Raw genomic sequence first — 17,685 nt, 5'->3', positions numbered from 1 at the left:
CTTTTCACCCCTTCCGTAGGCAGCAAGCCGACGATGGGCCACAGGCTCTGTGCCAGTACCTGGGGAGTTTTGTTTCTTCTTGGGAGTTCAGCCCAGACAGCTTTGGTGGTGGACTCCCCCTAAGGACAGTCTCCACCCTTGGGGATTTGTGGCAGGAAAGCCTGATTACCCAAAACCCCTGGAGCCTGGAGTCTTGACCTCATTTGACCTGTATAGTTGTGAAGTGAAAGGCTTCACATGAGGGAACTCCTGCAGAATCATAAACACGCAGAGCCCTTCATGGAACCTGTTCATTTTACAGGTGGGGGAGACTGAGGTCCAGAAAGGGATTTTCCCAGAACAGAAGCAGTGATGTACCAAGGGGCATTTATTTCAGGGAGGCCTGACCTTAACTAAATGATCCCAACCTGTGTTGCTCTTAAGCGCTTTTGCCTGTGTAATATTGTTTTGTTTTTCTATCTCCCTGCTGCTTCTCTCTGCTGCCTTGGTGGTGAGTGCCAGCCTGCCTGACACCTGCTTGTAACAGCAACCTCACCCCACCATGGCTGCCAATTAACCTTTAAACTGTTGACACCCAGATCGCCAAGGGTGTAAAATTAATGTGTAAAAATACGAGTAAATAGACTCAGATCAAGGGCTTGAGAAACATCTTTGGGATATCCAGGGGTCTTTTATGCTAGGGTCTGGTTTCTGCAGCCTTCCCTTAGCAGAGGAAAATCCAGGCCCAAAGATGGGGTTTGGAAATATATTCTCACAGCTTTTTATCAATCTTCACCAGCTCACACTTAACCCACCAGCTCACACTTAACCCACATGTGACTCCAGAAGGAAGACAACAGCTTGCTAACTTAATATCCTCCCCAAGGCTGGGAGGGGCATTAAAGGTGAGGCAATTCAACCCCATGTCACATTCAGAAATCATTGTCTTCATCTACTTTTTTTCTCTCCACAACCCTTTTTGGACTCACACCAGATACAGTGCTTGGTATATGAGATCCAACAGAGCCTTGTCTTCAGGGAACTCACCACATCGTGAGGGGAGAGACAGACCTGTAAAGAATCCTGCAGTGGAGTGCATCATGTGCCCAGGTGAACAGCTTTCTCAGGGAAGAAGATACTTCTCAGGGATCGTCACAGATGAATTCACCAATCAGAGAAGTGAGGGAAGGGCTCCAAGCAGCTTTCTGTATTCATACCACCAGTGCCCACTCTCAAGCAGATCCCTCCTAAGTCAGACTCCCAGACTTCTACACAACACTTTGTCTTTCCCCCAGGCTTTATTCACTCACTTTGTTGGCCAAAAAACTTCCCATGGCCTTCATCTGTGAAGACTCTGTATTGGGCCCTGGGGACTTATGGCCTTGAGGATACCCCAGCCTGGTGGGGGATGGATGCATGGAGAGCCACACAGCATGGACATGGTGTGAGGGAGGGAAGGCAGAACTGGAGAGCCAGCAAAGGCACCTGAGCCATTCTGGGAGGTCAGGGAAGACATTCTGCAGGAGATGTATGCCCTCGAATCTGAGATGTGGAATCTCCTTTGACTCTCCTAACATTCCTCTAAGGTGGGTCTTCTTATCCCTATTGTACAAGTGATAAAACTCAGGCCCAGAAAAGGTCAATGCCTTACCTAAGATCACATGATTATAAGTGAGGGGTGGGGTGGGTATGTTCACTCCTGGGCCCCCAGTTGCAGAGTCAGAGGGTGGCACCACTGGAAGAGCTCAGTCTATGGGGGTAGGACCAGAGGTGGGACGTTCAGAGTACACAGGGAGGAGTAGGAGCTGAGAGCCTGGAGCTGGGTGGAACCAGCTGGATATGCCATCTCCCCATACACAGTGGAGCAAAGGAGAGGACAGGAATACCCAACAGGTCATCAGTTCATGGCTTTAGGACAGCAGAGCTGGCTTAGTCCTTGGACACTATCTCATCCAGACTCCGTTCATCTGAGGCTCATCCAGAGCAATTAATGAGGACATATGGTATCACAGAGGCTGATCCCGGATTAGATCCCAGAGGCCCTAGTCCCTGGCCCAGGGCTCTGTGCATAGCCCTGGCTGCCACTACATCGTTTAATCCAATCTACATTTACCGACATGCACTGCAGATTGGACACTCTTCCGGGCACCATGGGCATCACAGGGATCTTCCGCATCACTGCTGTCAGGAGTTTACAACTGGAGTGGGGAAGTCAGATCCAGCTTACAGACCTGGACTCCAGGCAGCATGTGGGAAGTGGGGCAGCAGCAGGCATGACCAGAGTGCTGGGGAGTGGGTTGGGGAGGACCTTAGTGTCCCAAGAGCCCTGGGCAAGTCCTTGGACCTCAGTTCTCTGGTCTGTTCCCAGAAGGCACTGGAGTCAACAATCTCTGAGGTCTCTCAGTCAGGCCTCTACCCCTGCTTGCCTTTCAAGGGTTGGGAAGTGGGGCTGGGCCAAGCTTCCGGTAGGCTGCATGGTGGGAGGCAGAGGAAGTGGCTTGAGCCAGACCGGTTGCGCATGTCGGGGCTGACCCATTACCAGCAGGGAAATCACAGAGTCAGTGCTCAGACATCTGGGAGGCACTGGGCAGCCGGGATATTTTTAGAAGGCTACAGGCAGACATGCCCGGAATCCTGGGCGTTCCTGAGCCAAAGAAGCTGGGGCCAGCAGAGGGTGAACCAAAAGATGTGGCCCCAGTCCTGGCTATTACTTCACCAAGGTCAGCTGGCCATCCGTTTTCCCAGAGGCCCGGGCTCAGGCCTATTGTGCTCAAGCTCTGGGTCCCCTGACTTGCCACTGATCTGCCTCCTTCTGGGTAGCCAGGTACAGAGCTGTTGCAGGTCCTTAGGGGGAGAATGTATGTGGAGCACTTACTTGGTCTCAACTGATTCCTTCATCTAGCTCTTTGGGTGCTTTCTCTGGTCCAGGTGGGCTGCTGGGCCCTAGAGATATAGAATAGAAAGGAGGCAACTCTGGAGTGGCTCAGATCCATTGGGGTGGAGCGGGAGGCTGGAGGTGATTGGAACACAGACAGCAATAACACACTGAGATCACTTTGGGGGAGCTCCGGGAGGGGAAGGGAAGGTCTGCTGCTTTCCCAGGGCTGCCACCGGACCAAATGATTATCTGTGGACAAAAATGTAAGCTGCCAGCCAAGGGACAAACTCTGGATTATAACTAAAGGGCGATTATCAGTCCTTTCTAGAGCCATGCCTTTTCCTCTTGCATTATTTCTGAAAGATGATGTCTCAGAATTGGAGTCAAGGGTAAGATGATCTTTTTAGCTCCCCACCTATCTCAACTACCAGAAAAACTGCCCAGTTTGCAGTGGCAGCTCTAACAAACAGATGCTCCTGCCCCCTTCCCCCTACCCAATCCCCACCAATCTCTCCACTTCATTGTATTACAGATGAAGACCAAAGCCCAGAAAAGGGCATGTCCAGTCCAGGATCCCTCATCAAGGCCTCATGAAGGAAGGACTGTGACTTCTGTCTGGAACCTGAAGACTCCCATTTGATCAAAACCACGGGAAGGATGCTCCCAGGCCTGCCTGTCACAGTGAGAGGGCTGGGGGGCTGGGGCATGGGGCGGGCAGAGGGCAGGAGTCCAGCCCCTCCCTGTGCCCCATCATAATGGACTCTGCAGTGTAGTCCTGTCTGCTCACCTCCCCAGGATTGTCTGTCCTTCCAGCCCATTTCCCAAACCAGGTTTCTAGCCTTAGTCATGAGTGTCTGCAAAATCTCTACCTGTATTTCAAAATGTTGTACCTTCACTTTAATAATAATCTAAACAAATTGACAGGAGAATATTCTGGCTTGGCTGGAATGCAGAACATCTTATAAAACAGGTGTCAGTGCCCATGTCTGGGTTTATCAGCAAACTGATTCCAAAGAACCCCTAAAGTGACCACATTGAACTTCAGTGCAGTGTCTCAAGCTGACATAAATTTGAGACTCACTGTTCTAGCTAAAATGCTTATTTCCTTCCTGCAGGATTCTGGGCAGAGAAAGAAGGCCCTCAGGTGGGATCAGAAGACCTGGGTTCTAATTTTGTCTCTGTTCCTAGCTCACTGAATAGCCTTGGACAACTCCCTACCCAAGTCTAGGTCTGGGTCTAGGTTTATTCGTTTGTAAAATAGTTTGGGTTAGACAATCCCCATGGTCCCTTCTGGCTCACATGATGGGATTCCAAATTATGATGAACTACACTCTTATCCCTACCCATCCCCGACCCCCCACCCCACACACACCATTCCAACCCCATCTCTGAGGCCAGTGCTACACCAGGCTGGTAGGTGGAAACCTAGGCAGAGAAGCAGAGCCCAGGGTTGGGGGGGTGGGCAGGTAGGGTGGCGTGTCAGGTAGAGATAAAGGAGACATCCTGAGGGGGGTTGGAGGTTATCAGGAAGAAAGCCACCAGACCAAAGAGAGCTCTTACAACCAGCCAGGCTGTCTGCTAAGACCCACCCTGGAAAGTCTGCAGGCTCCTCTCACGGTGGTGGGATTCCACCTCCTGGGCTCCTGCAAGGTCAGGATACCTTGCCCTCACCTGTGTAAGGTCCCCCTCTAAGGTTCCTGGGCAGGCCATCTCCCACCTCCCTCCCCCATCCCTCCCTCCCTCCAGGGACCTAGAGCCATCCTCTCCTATACCCTCCCCCCATCCCAGCTCACACTGGGACCAGGACACAGGGGCCCCCAGACAGTGTCAGAGTTACCCCGTTACGACTAGACCACCTCCCTCTAACTCCTACTCCTTGGGCCTGCCCAACTCCCATAGATTGCCTGGATTTCAAATTAGGGGTCCCCTATGCCAGAAAGCCCTCCCAGATTCCCCCACCCCAGACAAGGTCAGGATCTTGCTGTTTGCCCTCTGGGGCTGGGAATGGGGTTCCATTAAACCTTTCTCACTTTGCTGGGAAAATGAGACCAGGGAATTTAAGGCCTGGAAGAACAGCTGGAGTAGGAAGAAATGTCTGTCCTCTAGACCCCCGACCTTGGGCCCCAGACATGCCTACCCTCCAAATCAACGTTCCCCAGCACCTCGGGCAGGCTTTGCCTGCACGTGACAGTTTGCTGACTGGATCAACTCATCTGGGCACCCTACTGCCTGACCCATCGATTTGTCCTGCCTTGTCACCGTGTGCCTGAAGGGGTCTCCTGAAGACACGTGCTAGTGAAGTGATTGGGGACACTGTGAGTTGGGAGGAGAAGGCAGGAGGAGGGAGGGAGTAGGGGTAGGGAAATGCTTGGGGGTCGGTGGGGCATCCCTACCACACCTAGATGGAAGTGGCTGCTTCTCCACCTGGGTGTGGGACCATCCTAGTTTTCATCCTAGTGACTTGGTCCCCACACTGGCCCAGCTGAAGAGGCTTCAGAGCCTAGAAGTCACAGATCATCACCTCCCAGAGAAACACTGCCAGCCCCAAGGTGATCTGTTCTCAGCACCCCAGCCCAGGAGAGGATACTGGGCAGTGAGTCAGGAAAAGTGTGTGGCTTTGGGCAGGTCATGCCTCCTCTCTGGGCCTCATCTGCATAATGAAGTTTCCCTACATGTACAATGAAGAAATGGACTCTAAACCCTAAGGGCCCCTCCAGTCAGGACAGTATGTAGGCAGGATGAAGCAGAAGAAATTGCTCCTGTGTGCAGTGTGCTGACTGGGTGTTCCAATATCCCTCATCCTGTCTAATCTCACAGCCATGGAGTAAGAAAGAATATCTCTGCTCCAGTAAAGCTGGTGGAACTGAGGGCACAGTTTGCGGGCCCCTTCAGAAACTGCACCTTTGGGCAGGAAGAGCCTTTGAGCCAAGATGGAGCTACCAAATTTTGGCTCTAGGCAAAGAAGCATGGCCTGGATAGGTTTTGTTTTGTAGTAAAATATATACAACATAAAATTTACCATTTTTAACCATTTTCAGGTGGCATTAAGTACATTCACAATGTTGTGTAACCATCACCGCTATCTATTTCCAGAACTTTTCCATCATCCCAAACAGAAACTCTGTACCCATCAAATAATAATTCCCCATCCTCCCTCCCCCCAGCCCCTGGTACCCTCTTATTTTACCTTCTGTCTCTATGAATTTGCCTATTCTAAGTACCTCATGTACGTGGAATCATCCAACATTTGCCCCTTTTTGTCTGGCTTATTTCACTTAGCACAGTGTTTTCAGATTTCCTCCATGTGGTAGCATGTGTCAGAACTTCATTCCTTTTTAAGGCTGAATAGTATTCCATTATACGGATACCCCACATTTTGTTTATTCATTCATCTGTTGATGGACTTTTGCGTTGTTTCCACATATAAGATGTGGTGAATAATGCCGCTCTGAACATGGGTGTACAATTATCTGTTTGAGTCTCTGCCTTCAATTCTTTGAGGTATATACCTAGAAGTGAAACTGCTGGATCCTCTGGTAATTCCATGTTTAACTTTTTGAGGAACAACCAAGCCATTTTTCACAGTGGCTGCACCATTTTACATTCCCACCAGGAATGCACACGGGTTCCAGTTTCTCCTGAGGACACAGGCTAGAGACACTTGTTATTTTCCTTTTTGTTATTTTATAACATTAGCCGTTCTAATGAGTGTGAAGCGGTATCTCACTGCGGTTGGACTGTGTTGTTGTTGTTTTGTTTTTAACATATTTAAGCTGCGGAAGTTACCCAAAGGCTCCATGAAGTCTGGGTGAGGAGCTGGAAGTGGCTGACTGGAGACAAGGAGGGTTGGAGAGGTGTTGGGGTCGGGGGCTCATGTGTGAGTTTACTTTCTTTGGGTCTCCCCTTCCCTGTCCTGCCCACCCAGAGGTCCCTGAAGTCTTTCTGAGGAACTTGATGGCACAGTGTAAAATTGAAACAGGAGGGAAGGGGGCAGGGCACAACCTTTAAAAGAATGACATAGCCCTAGGACACGACAGAAACTGGTTAGAACCAAATAGGTCCAAGATGGCGGATGAGTCAACTTCCACTAGACCTTGAGCCTCAGGACACTCACTGTAACGCATCAGCAAGCTAAATGACACACCCACAGGCGCCATGACAGTTCCAAGGTTGACCATAAAGGTCAAAAAATGGGCAGTGGCCCAATTCCTGGAAATCCCCACCCCTCCCCCAAATAGCTGGAATACTCCTCTCACTCATTAGCCTATGAAATTACCCACCCCTATAAAAACTGACAACCCCATACCCTGGTGCCACTCTTGCCTTCTGAGATGGCCCACGCTCTGTCTGTGAAGTGTTTGTCTCTAAATAACTCCACTTCTTACCTATCACTTTGTCTCTCTCTGAATTCTTTCTACGATGAGACATCAAGAACCTGAGCTTCATTAAGCCCTGAGACCAGGTGTATGATCTCAGTTAAAAGACCATGGGTTCAAGTCCCAGTCTGGGTTTTGGCTGGGTTCGAGTCCCAGCGCGTGGGTTCAAGTCCCAATCTGAGTTCCACAGTTGCAAAATGTCCCTGACTCATGACCACCTCCCTTCTAGAGTGCTAAGTGGAGGAGGCCAAGTGTAACAGCAGAAGGAAGCTTTTCGTTCTTTGTCCTTGGGGGAGACTTAGCCAGTCACCTTGGAGGGGGCCCTCTCTGTTTTGGCAGTCACTTGAGGTTATCAGATGTAAATAGGCCCTGGCAGAACAAAACAGAATACTTTGTGGCCCGACAAAGGCTGCCTCACTCAAGATCCAGTGGGATGCAGAGCTGGGGAGGAAGGCAATACATTTGCAGGGGACAAAGGAGCTTCCAGGGTGCTGGTGGAAGAAGGCCCAGCCCCTTCCCCTGTGAGGTTCAAAATTATTCAACTCTCTCCCAAGATAGCCATCCCCAGTAAGCTCCACTGGTCAGTGGGGAAGGACCCCTGGGTCCCCAAGGGGAACTCAATGGTGTGGGAAAGGGGCCTTGCACTGGTGACCAGGCTCAACTCTGCGGCTTTGGACTGTCTTCCTGGCGAAAATTGCCTGAGCTCAGGAGTGTGAATGGGAGCTGAGTCGTGTGTTACCGGCTGCTGGGGCTCTGAGCAGGCGGTGGAACAAGGCTGGTGCTCAGCATTGACTGCGTTTGAAATAAGCTAATCCCTGAGGTGCGTGAGCAGTCTGATGAGGTGGGAGAAATGGCCTCTAGAGGGGCAGTCTTATTAATATGACTTCCTATTATTAAGATCTTGTGGGGGACTTTCCTGGTGGTGCAGTGGTTAAGAATCTGCCTGCCAATGCAGGGGACACAGGTTCGAGCCCTGGTCTGGGAAGATCCCACACACCACAGAGCAACTAAGCCTGTGCACCACAACGACTGAGCCTGTGCTCTACAGTCCACGAGCCACAGCTACTAAAGCCCACGTGCCTAGAACCTGTGCTCCGCAACAAGAGAAGCCACCGCAGTCAGAAGCCTGTGCACAGCAATGAAGAGCAGCCCCCGCTCACCGCAACTAGAGAAAGCCCACGCGCAGCAACGAAGAAGACCTGACGCAGCCATAAATAAATAAATAAATAAATAAATAAATAAATAAAAGATCTTGTGGGAGCCCAAGCAATTATTGGGGTGGGGGAAATGTTACTATAATTTGTACCCTAAGCTGACAGAGTAATCATACCAGTTACATGTTGCTCTAAACTTCTTCTCTACCTTCCAGAAGTGTGGCAGGGTTAGGGGGACCAGACAAGTGTATTATCCTTTTATGCACCCAGGCAACCTCAAGACAATCTTGGGCCTCTTTCTGTACTTCACTTCCCTGCAAATCCTTCTCAAGTACATTTCAAGAGCTTCCCATCTGATCTTCATCCTCAAGATTCCACAATGCCCCCTCACCTAGGTCTACAGCCCAGGATGGTACTCAAGTGTTCAGGTTATCTCCTGTTCGTTCCCTCTATCAAACTTAACCGGCCTGTGCCCAGATCTCTCTGAACCTCACTGGGGACACTGAGTTTAGGTGACGGACCAAATTGACCTAAGGAATTGATGGCACTAGTTGGTTAATCTAGCCACTAGAGCTTCACATACATTCCTTCCCTGATTCCATTCACATTTTACCAGGGATCTGACTTATTCCAAAATGCAAAAATCTGAACAGGTTGTTGGAAGGTACTGCCTCAACAGTCTTTCAGCTCTGTTGTGCAAAGAAGGTGTGATTCTGTTGGTGGAATTTTAGGCACCTTGGAAAAATGTTTGGGAAGATATTTTCTTGCCAAATAGGCACCCTCTGCTAACCCACAGAGAACATAGCATTTTCTGCCTACACATGAGTGAGTCCAGATGAGGCCCAGCCCCAGCTGTGACCTTCAGTTCCCCTGGTCAAGAAGCTAATTTCAGATCTCCTGTCAGTCCTGAAGCAGGTTAGACCAGTCACCATAGGCACGAGCCTGGGCAACCAAATTTGCCTACAATGAAATCCTAATTATGCATAAGGAATCTTTAGCCTGCAATGTTTTCCACACCCAGCACACAAATGAAAACATTTCCTTAGGACTATACTAGGAAGGAAAAGAAAGACAAGCAGGATATAGGTCGTGATAAGAGAATAGAGCAGGAACCAAGGAACTGAATCCTATCAGCCATCAAACCTTCATTTAACCAGCCTGCTCATCTATGCCCTATATTTGCTAATTCATGCTTGCAGCGAAGCAATCAATCTTCATTCAGCTAATCAATGAATGAACCAGTCTTTATTCAAGCATCCTGTATTTATTGGAGCAACCAGTTAATTTCATTCATTCACTTTATTTGACAAATCAACATGCATTCAGCAGACACTTTCTTTGACAAATCAGCCTGCATTCAGCAAAGTACTAAGTAGTCATTTCAGTCTTTATTCATTCCAAGTAAGTATTCCAAATATCAAAGCTCAGGACTGGAAGAGACCTCGAAGAGCATCTAGTTCAGCCAATGTAATCTTCTAGGAATCCTCTCCATTGTAACCTTGCCAGATAGTCACCCAGGCTTTATTGAGTTCCTCTAACAATGGAGAGATCACTGTCTTCACAGGCTGCCTGGACTGTTGTGGGACAGCTCTGGCTGTAGGAAAATATTTCTCAGCCCCTTGCAATATTCATATCTTCTTCAGGTGCTGCCTTCCAGGCCACCTAGAACAATTCAGCTCCCATGCTAGGAGAACCTGTCAGTAGGTATAGATGGAGATGATGTCCTCTGGGCTCCCTACTTCCCTCACCTGGCCCTTGTGGGTGATGTTCCCTCCTTGCTCCAGTCTCTCTCTTCTGGTCAGGCAGGGCTCATTCAGTCCAGGGCTCTCTCCTGATCTGGGGATTGGATTCAGAGGCTACTTTCCAGGTGTGATGTGACCAGTTCTGAGGTAAGGGGACAGTCACCTCCAGTTCTGAACAGACCAAGCCCCAGAGTGTTTGTCATGCCTGCCATTTTGGGAAGGGGTCTCCCCTCCTCCTGTTGCACATGCCTCCCACCCACCTCCCTTAGCTACAGCTGAGCATCCCAAGGGAAGCTAGTTTATAGACTTGCTGGAGACCACAGAGATGGCCTGGCCCAATGCTCTTCCCAAGTGGGGGAAACAGGGGTTAGGTGGGCCAGCCATTCCTCCTCCTCATTCTGAGGAAGTAGCTAAGCCATTAGAAGCAGGAGATGAGGTAGGAAGACAGAGAGAAGGGCTTGAGTCAGTATAGGCTGGGAGGAAGCAGAGACTGAGGGAAAGAGGGGATCCACTACATCAGTCAGCTTGTGGGAACAAGTGACAGAAACAAATTGACCAATTTAAGCAGAAAAATAATTTCTGAAAAAGACTCCAGGTAACTTGCAGAAACTGATCTTCAGTAGAGGATGATTTAGTAGTGGGGTATATATTTGATTCTAAAGAATTAAAACACATGGCAGGGAAAAATATATATGTGTTTCAGAAAATTTTAAATTTCTCTTCCCCCCATGCCTTCTCAGGAAGCTATATCCAGGTAGCTCGAGGGTTTCTGGTTTGCTGAGAACAAAGTCTTGGTCAGGGTGATGGCCTTTCCTACACTAGATCACAGCCTTACATCATGGGTAAGGAAGAGAAGCCCAGAGCTAACTCTGCTGCAAAAAAGAGAGGCAAGAAAAAAAAAAAAAAGAGAGGCAAGAAAGGTGGGGGTAGGGCAGACGCTGGAGAAGAGAGAGGCTTGTGATCGCTTGACGGGAGAGAAGCCCGTTTGATGTAAACCCTATTCCATCTCTAAAGAGAAATCTTCAATATGACGTCCCTTTCTCACTAAGGCCTTGTGGTGAAGATTTACTTTGGGGTAATTGAGAGGAGTTCTGAGTCTTGCTTCTTGGTGAGAGGCGTGAGTGGAGGCTGTGGTGGGAGGGCCGACACCACATTTGGGACCCTGCCCGGGGCTTTTTTTTTTTGGCTGCGTGGGGTCTTCATTGCTGCGCGCAGGCTTTCTCTAGTTGCAGCGAGTGGGGGCTACTCTTCACTGTGGAGCGCGGGCTTCTCATTGCGGTGGCTTCTTTTGTTGCGAAGCACGGGCTCTAGGCACATGGGCTTCAGTAGTTGTGGCACGTGGGCTTCAGTAGTTGTGGCTCGCGGGCTCAGTAGTTGTGGTGCAAGGGCTTAGTTGCTCCGCGGCATGTGGGATCCTCCCAGACCAGGGATTGAACCCGTGTCCCCTGCATTGGCAGGTGGATTCTCAACCACTGTGATACCAGGGAAGTCCCAGCCCAGGGCTTTTGATGGGAAGTTAAATTCTCAGCTGAATCTGGGTTTTAATCATTACCCTAAACAAAGAGCCAAACATACAACACTGTACCTATAGTTAATATTACTCTACTGTGGACTTTAAATTTTGTTAAGAGGGTAAATCTCATGTTGAATGTTCTTACCAATATAAAAATTAAAAGCCAACATGCTCCTCCCTCCCCATTGCTGCAAAAGTGCCAATACAGGCTGATTCAGCCCAAGTAGAGATAACCCTGGAATATTACCTCAGCACCAGAGGGAAGTTGTGGCTGTGAGATCAGTATTCTGGCCTGATCACGAGTGGATTTTTCAAGAGGGTGTGGAGATAAAGGAACCCTCCTACACTGTTGGGGGGAAGGTGAATCGGTGCAGCCACTATGGAGAACAGTATGCAGGTTCCTTAAAAAACTAAAAACAGAGCTACCATATGATCCTGCAATCCTACTCCTGGGCATATACCCAGATAAAACTCTAATTCAAAAAGACGCATGCTCTCCAATGTTCATAGCAACACTATTTAAAATAAAGACATGGAAGCAACCTAAATGTCCATCAACAGATGAATGGATAAAGAAGATGTGGTATATATATGTAATGGAACATTACTCAGCCATAAAAAAGAATGAAATAATGCCATCTGCAGCAACATGAATGGACCTAGAGATTATCATATTAAGTGAAGTAAGTCTGACAGAGAAAGACAAATATCATGTGATATCACTTATATGTGGAATCTAAAAAAAAATGATACAAACGAACTGATTTACAAAGCAGACGTAGACTCACAGACATAGAAAACAAACTTATGATTACCAAAGGGGATAGCAAGGGTGGGGGGAGATAAATTAGGAGTTTGGGATTAACATATACACACTACTATATATAAAAATCGTCAACAACAAGGACCTACTGTATAGCCCAGGGAATTATACCCAATATCTTGTAATAATCTATAATGGAAAATAATCTGAAAAAGAATAGATATATGTATAACTGAATCACTCTGCATACTTGAAAATAACACAACATTGTAAATTAACTATACTCCAATAAAAAAAAGAATGGATTTTTCCAGAGGTATATTAATCAGGATCCTTTTGGTTGCAAATTATGGAAGTTCATCTCTAATGTATTAATCAAACAAACAAAACCCAAAAACATAAAAAGGGAGGGTGGAATTATTGGCTCACATAAATGTGAAAGCCAGGAGTAGGTCTAGCTTCAGGAATGGCTAGATCCAGGCATACAAATCAAGTCACCAGGAATTTGTCTCCATCTCACCACTCTGCCTTCTTCTGTGTTGGCTTCTCTCTCAGTTTATGTCCCCCATGTGGTGGCAAGATGGCCCTCAAAAGTACCATCAGGACATCATCAGCCCTACGGGAAAGAGCTTAATTTCCTAATAGTTCTGAGAAAAGTACCAGGGTTGAGTCCTATGGGACTGGCTGGGGTACTTCCCCAACCCTGGAGCTAGGAGAATGGGGTGAGCCACACAGGAACTCCTTGAACTGAGAGCACAGGCAGGAAAATCTCCCAAAGGAAATCAAGGTGCTGATACCAGAAATGGGAATAGGAAAATAACAGTCAGTGAAAAATGGAGACATGCACCCTACAAAATGAGCTCAATAGACTGACGTCAAACCCCCTCCCCCCCCACCAAACATCCTTCTGTGACCCCAGGCTGGAAATTGATGTTTAATCCAACCTTGAAGGACACATGACTTATTAAGAAACCAGAGTATCTCCAGGAAGGGGCGAGGTGGACTGGGGCAGATACCCTTGGCTGATGTGGGCCCCCACTCCCTCCCCTTTTAGCCCGAGGTTCAGAGACAGGATTTCCTGGAGCTGGAGCTGCTGCTGTAGAGCTGGCTACCAGATAAGCACTGAAACCTCTGGTCAAGCTTACGTGCTACCAGAAAGGAGAGGCATTTGCAGGGAGTGCAGTCCCAGGGAAAAGAGAGGAGGATGCTGAGTTGTGGTTAGAGCTTCCCAATGAAATGTTAGAGGATGGTGGTGGAAAGAAGGAGAGGATTGGCAAAAATTAAGAGGTTTTAGGCTCTAGCAGTAGGAACCAAACATGGATTCAAAGCTGCAAATCAATGCCTCCATCTCCGTGCAAGACTGACCAGTGCCACTTAAAGGGATATGCATTGCAAAGGGGAGGTGCCAGGATTCATATGTCTTAAAGACAACAGGAAAGAGACAAGTGCTCCCCACATGTGTTAAGACTGAAAACTTGTGCTGTGAGCCATGAGCTATAGGACAAGATGTGCTTGACCACGGCTTGGAGAATCTGGCCCTGCTAGAACAGATAATCATGGGTACAAGTGATAGGGAAGCCTTACAGAAAAAGGCAGAAACTCCCCAGACACTGGATTCCCTATGCTGGATATTTTCCATTCTCTAGCCTTCTCCACTCTGCTCTCTGCCCCAGGAGGCTGATCTGTGGGGACTCAATTAACAGGAGTCCTGTGTTTCTGGCTTCAGGTTGGACTAGGCCAATGGAGATCCCAGGAAGGGAGGAGAGTGAGGTCAGGGTATTTATTCCCTTGGCTCCCTTCTTGTGGCAGTGCCTTGGGTTGGCTCTGTCCCTCAACTAAAGGTCACTGCTCCTCTCAAAGAGGCTGACTCCACATGAGTCTTTCTCATTCCAGGTTCCAGTAACTGCTTCCCACCCGCCTTGGCCATTCAGGCCATTCTGCTATTACTAGTTTCAGGATATTGCACTTGAAGTTCCCCTACACCTTGTAAATAGGCCCTTTATAAATAAACCTCCTTCCATTTTCCACTGAGCAGGCCATCTGTGTCTTGTTGGGACCGTGAATGATGCTGTCCCTGAAATTCTCCCTGTTAACTAAGTGGGAAGAAAAAGAGGGAGAGGTGAGTTGGGCAGTCCTCAGAGAATAAGAATGAGCAGCAGAGTTCTGGCTGGAGGAGCCAGTACCAACTGGGGAGGCAGAAGGGATGCAGATATACCCAGCCTCCTGAGTCTGCATTCCTGGCAGGAGACATAGGCTGATGCAGGCAGGAGGCTAGCAACCAATAGAAAGTTCTGCAGAGCCAGTCTGAAGCTCAGGCTAAAGCCCTGGGCATCCTCTCTTCCACTGAGGAAAGTCTGGTACCCAGGAGGATTGGCACTTGGGGGCACCTAGCTGGTCCCTGCACTTGCTAATCAGATTGAGGGGCAAACTAATGAATGCCAAGGACTCATGAACTTGAAACACTCCAGCACTTATTTTCACTGTGACCAGGAAAGCCATCTTGTGGTAGATGTACCTCTGAGGAAGCTCAGTAAATGCACCATTTTTTTCCCTTTACAGGAGATGAGGGGCTTGGAGCTGAGGCAGGCAGGGGCTTACCTAGTGCTGGGGAGTTGGCGGGGGGTCAAAGATGTGGGCACAGGGCTCTTCTCTGAAGTGAGAGAGAAGATCCAGGCTGAAAGCCCACTGTCTCTCCAGGCCCCTTTTAATACTAATGCTTGCACATTTCAACCAACAGTGGCTCCAAATCTCCAGAATTTCTCTTCCCCATCAAAGCTAAGCGTGTGTGTATGGGGGGCAGAAGAGGGAGAATGGAGGCATCCAAGAGGCTCCCTTGAAGAGACTGGGGTGCCTGCAGAGGGGGAGAGGGGCTTCTCCCCCTGGACACTCGCTGAGCTAGAACCCTGCATGCTCATCCTGGCACTGCTGCTGGAATAAAGTGTAGTGAGAAAGCTGGGCTGTGGGCAGGGAGTGCCTGGGCCATGTTACCATGAGACTGGGGTTGTTTGTGAACACAGATAGTGGCTTAGAGAGTTCTGAAGATAAGAATCTCATGGAAGGGCCTGTGTCAGCCAGCTTGTCAGGACCAGGATGTGGCAAGGCTGGGAGGAAAATAGGGCCACCTCTCCCAGTTCCTCAAACTTCCCACGGCTCCATTGTGAAAGAGCGTGAGGGTTAGAGGTGGTGCAGGAACCAGAGGGCCAACCAGCAGCCACTAGGCCAAGCAGTAGGACTCCTAATCTGGGAGAGGGGCTCGGGACAGACCAATGGTAGGGACAAAGGAAGGCCACGTGGCCCCTATCTGTGGGAGTCCTTGGCAATGAGGGGGCCAATGTAGAGCTGAATAGCACCCAAGAAACCACACATATCCCCTCCATGGAGACCACCATATCACAGAGGCCACCAAGGCCACTCAGAACCAGAGGAAGACCAGGAACCCCTCTCCACTGCAGAGTGAATTTGGGCTGGCAGGAGATCTCATCAAGCTTCCTCCTCAACCTCAGGAGCTAGTGACCAGAAAAGAGCAGAGTGTGTCATTGGCATATCATAGTTCATTCCCATACCAAGCCCATCTAGTCACAATTCTAGCCTGGGTGGTGTAGAAGAATCACTATGAATTGGATAGGAGATTGAAGTTTTAAACTGGGCTGGTCTAAGTTTAAATAAATGAATGAGACCAGAAAGTTATAAAAGTCTACCCATGAAGAAGAAGAAGAAGGAGGAGGAGGAGGAGAAGAAGAAGAAGAAGAAGAAGAAGAAGAAGAAGAAGAAGAAGAAGAAGAAGAAGAAAGAAGAAGAAGAAGAAGAAGGAGAAGGAGAAGAAGAAGAAGAAGAAGAAGAAGAAGGAGGAGGAGGAGGGGGAGGGGGAGGGGGAGGGGGAGGGGGAGGGGGAGGAGGAGAAGAAGAAGAAGGAGAAGAAGAAGGAGAAGGAGAAGAAGGAAGAAGAAGAAGAAGAAGAAGAAAAGAAGAAGAAGAAGAAGGAGAAGAGGAAGAAGAAGAAGAAGAAGAAGAAGAAGAAAGAGTAAAGGGAGTAATTAGGAAGGAAAAAAGGCCCATAATTGCTTATGTGTTTACCTCAACAGGTTGAATGAAACTCCTCGACAACCAGTTGCGGTAACAAAATGGCCACAGGCCTCCAATCTCCATAGGGATGCCTTCCACCCCCCGAGCAAAATAAAGCACCCGTGAACCAGAGCACCTGCAAAAGTCCCGAGCTTCACTCTGACTGGACCACCTTGGGCGACAAGCCTCTCTTGAGCCAATCACTGTGGCCAAGAGATGGAAGGTGCTGATTGGTCAAGCTTAGGTCACATTTCTTTTTATAAATTTATTTATTTATTTATTTATTTTTGGCTGTGTTGGGTCTTCGTTGCTGTGTGCAGGCTTTCTCTAGTTGCAGTGAGTGAGGGCTACTCTTCGTTGCGGGACACGGGCTTCTCATTGCGGTGGCTTCTCTTGTTGTGGAGCACGGGCTCTAAGCATGTGGGCTTCAGTAGTTGTGGCACACGGGCTCTGTAGTTTGGCTCACAGGCTCTAGAGCTCAGGCTCAATAGTTGTGGCTCATGGGCTTAGTTGCTCTGCGGCATGTGGGATCTTCCGGACCAGGGCTCAAACCAGTGTTCCCTGCGCTGGCAGGCGGACTCCCAACCACTGTGCCACCAGGGAAGTCCCTTAGGTCACATTTCTACCCCTGGAGTTGGCTTCCCTGGGACCACAGGGTTCCCAAAAGGGATGTGGTAACTGCAGGAAAGAAAGAAGGGAGGATGAATTTGGGGGAATTTTGTGTTGGGTATTTTCCCCATTCACTCCTCTGAGAGCATAACTTTTTTTGCCCCAGGAAGAGAGTGGAACTAAAACTAAAATTTCAGGTGTTTTATAATTCCCAGAATAATAGTCACTGACATGCATAAAGATGATGTTAAAATAGTGGGTTGGAGTGGCAGGGCAGAATTAAATATCCCTGCAGTAAGGAAAAGGAGGGAAGGGGAGACATGAGATGGGCGGGAGCTCCTTGGGGCATCCAGGGGCCTGAAGGCTGGGAGAGGCATCATGGTGAAGGGAGAACAGGAGTGGGCTGCTCTGGTGAGAAAAGTCACGTCTAATGGGGATTTTCTGAAGTGAACTTGTGAAAGTGAAAGTGAAGGAAGCCACGAAAAAGTCCTCTCCTCTGTTTCCCCTGTGAAATCATCAGTTAAAAAGTCAGTCTCTCCTGCTATAGACTGGAGTAAGGGACATGATGACTAAATGCAATGTGGTACCCTGGATTGGATCCTGGAACAA

This window comes from Hyperoodon ampullatus (assembly GCF_949752795.1).
Source record: "Hyperoodon ampullatus genome assembly, chromosome: 7".
Taxonomy (NCBI): domain Eukaryota; kingdom Metazoa; phylum Chordata; class Mammalia; order Artiodactyla; family Ziphiidae; genus Hyperoodon; species Hyperoodon ampullatus.
The sequence above is the reverse complement of the archived record's forward strand: the minus strand, read 5'-3'. Positions refer to the sequence as shown.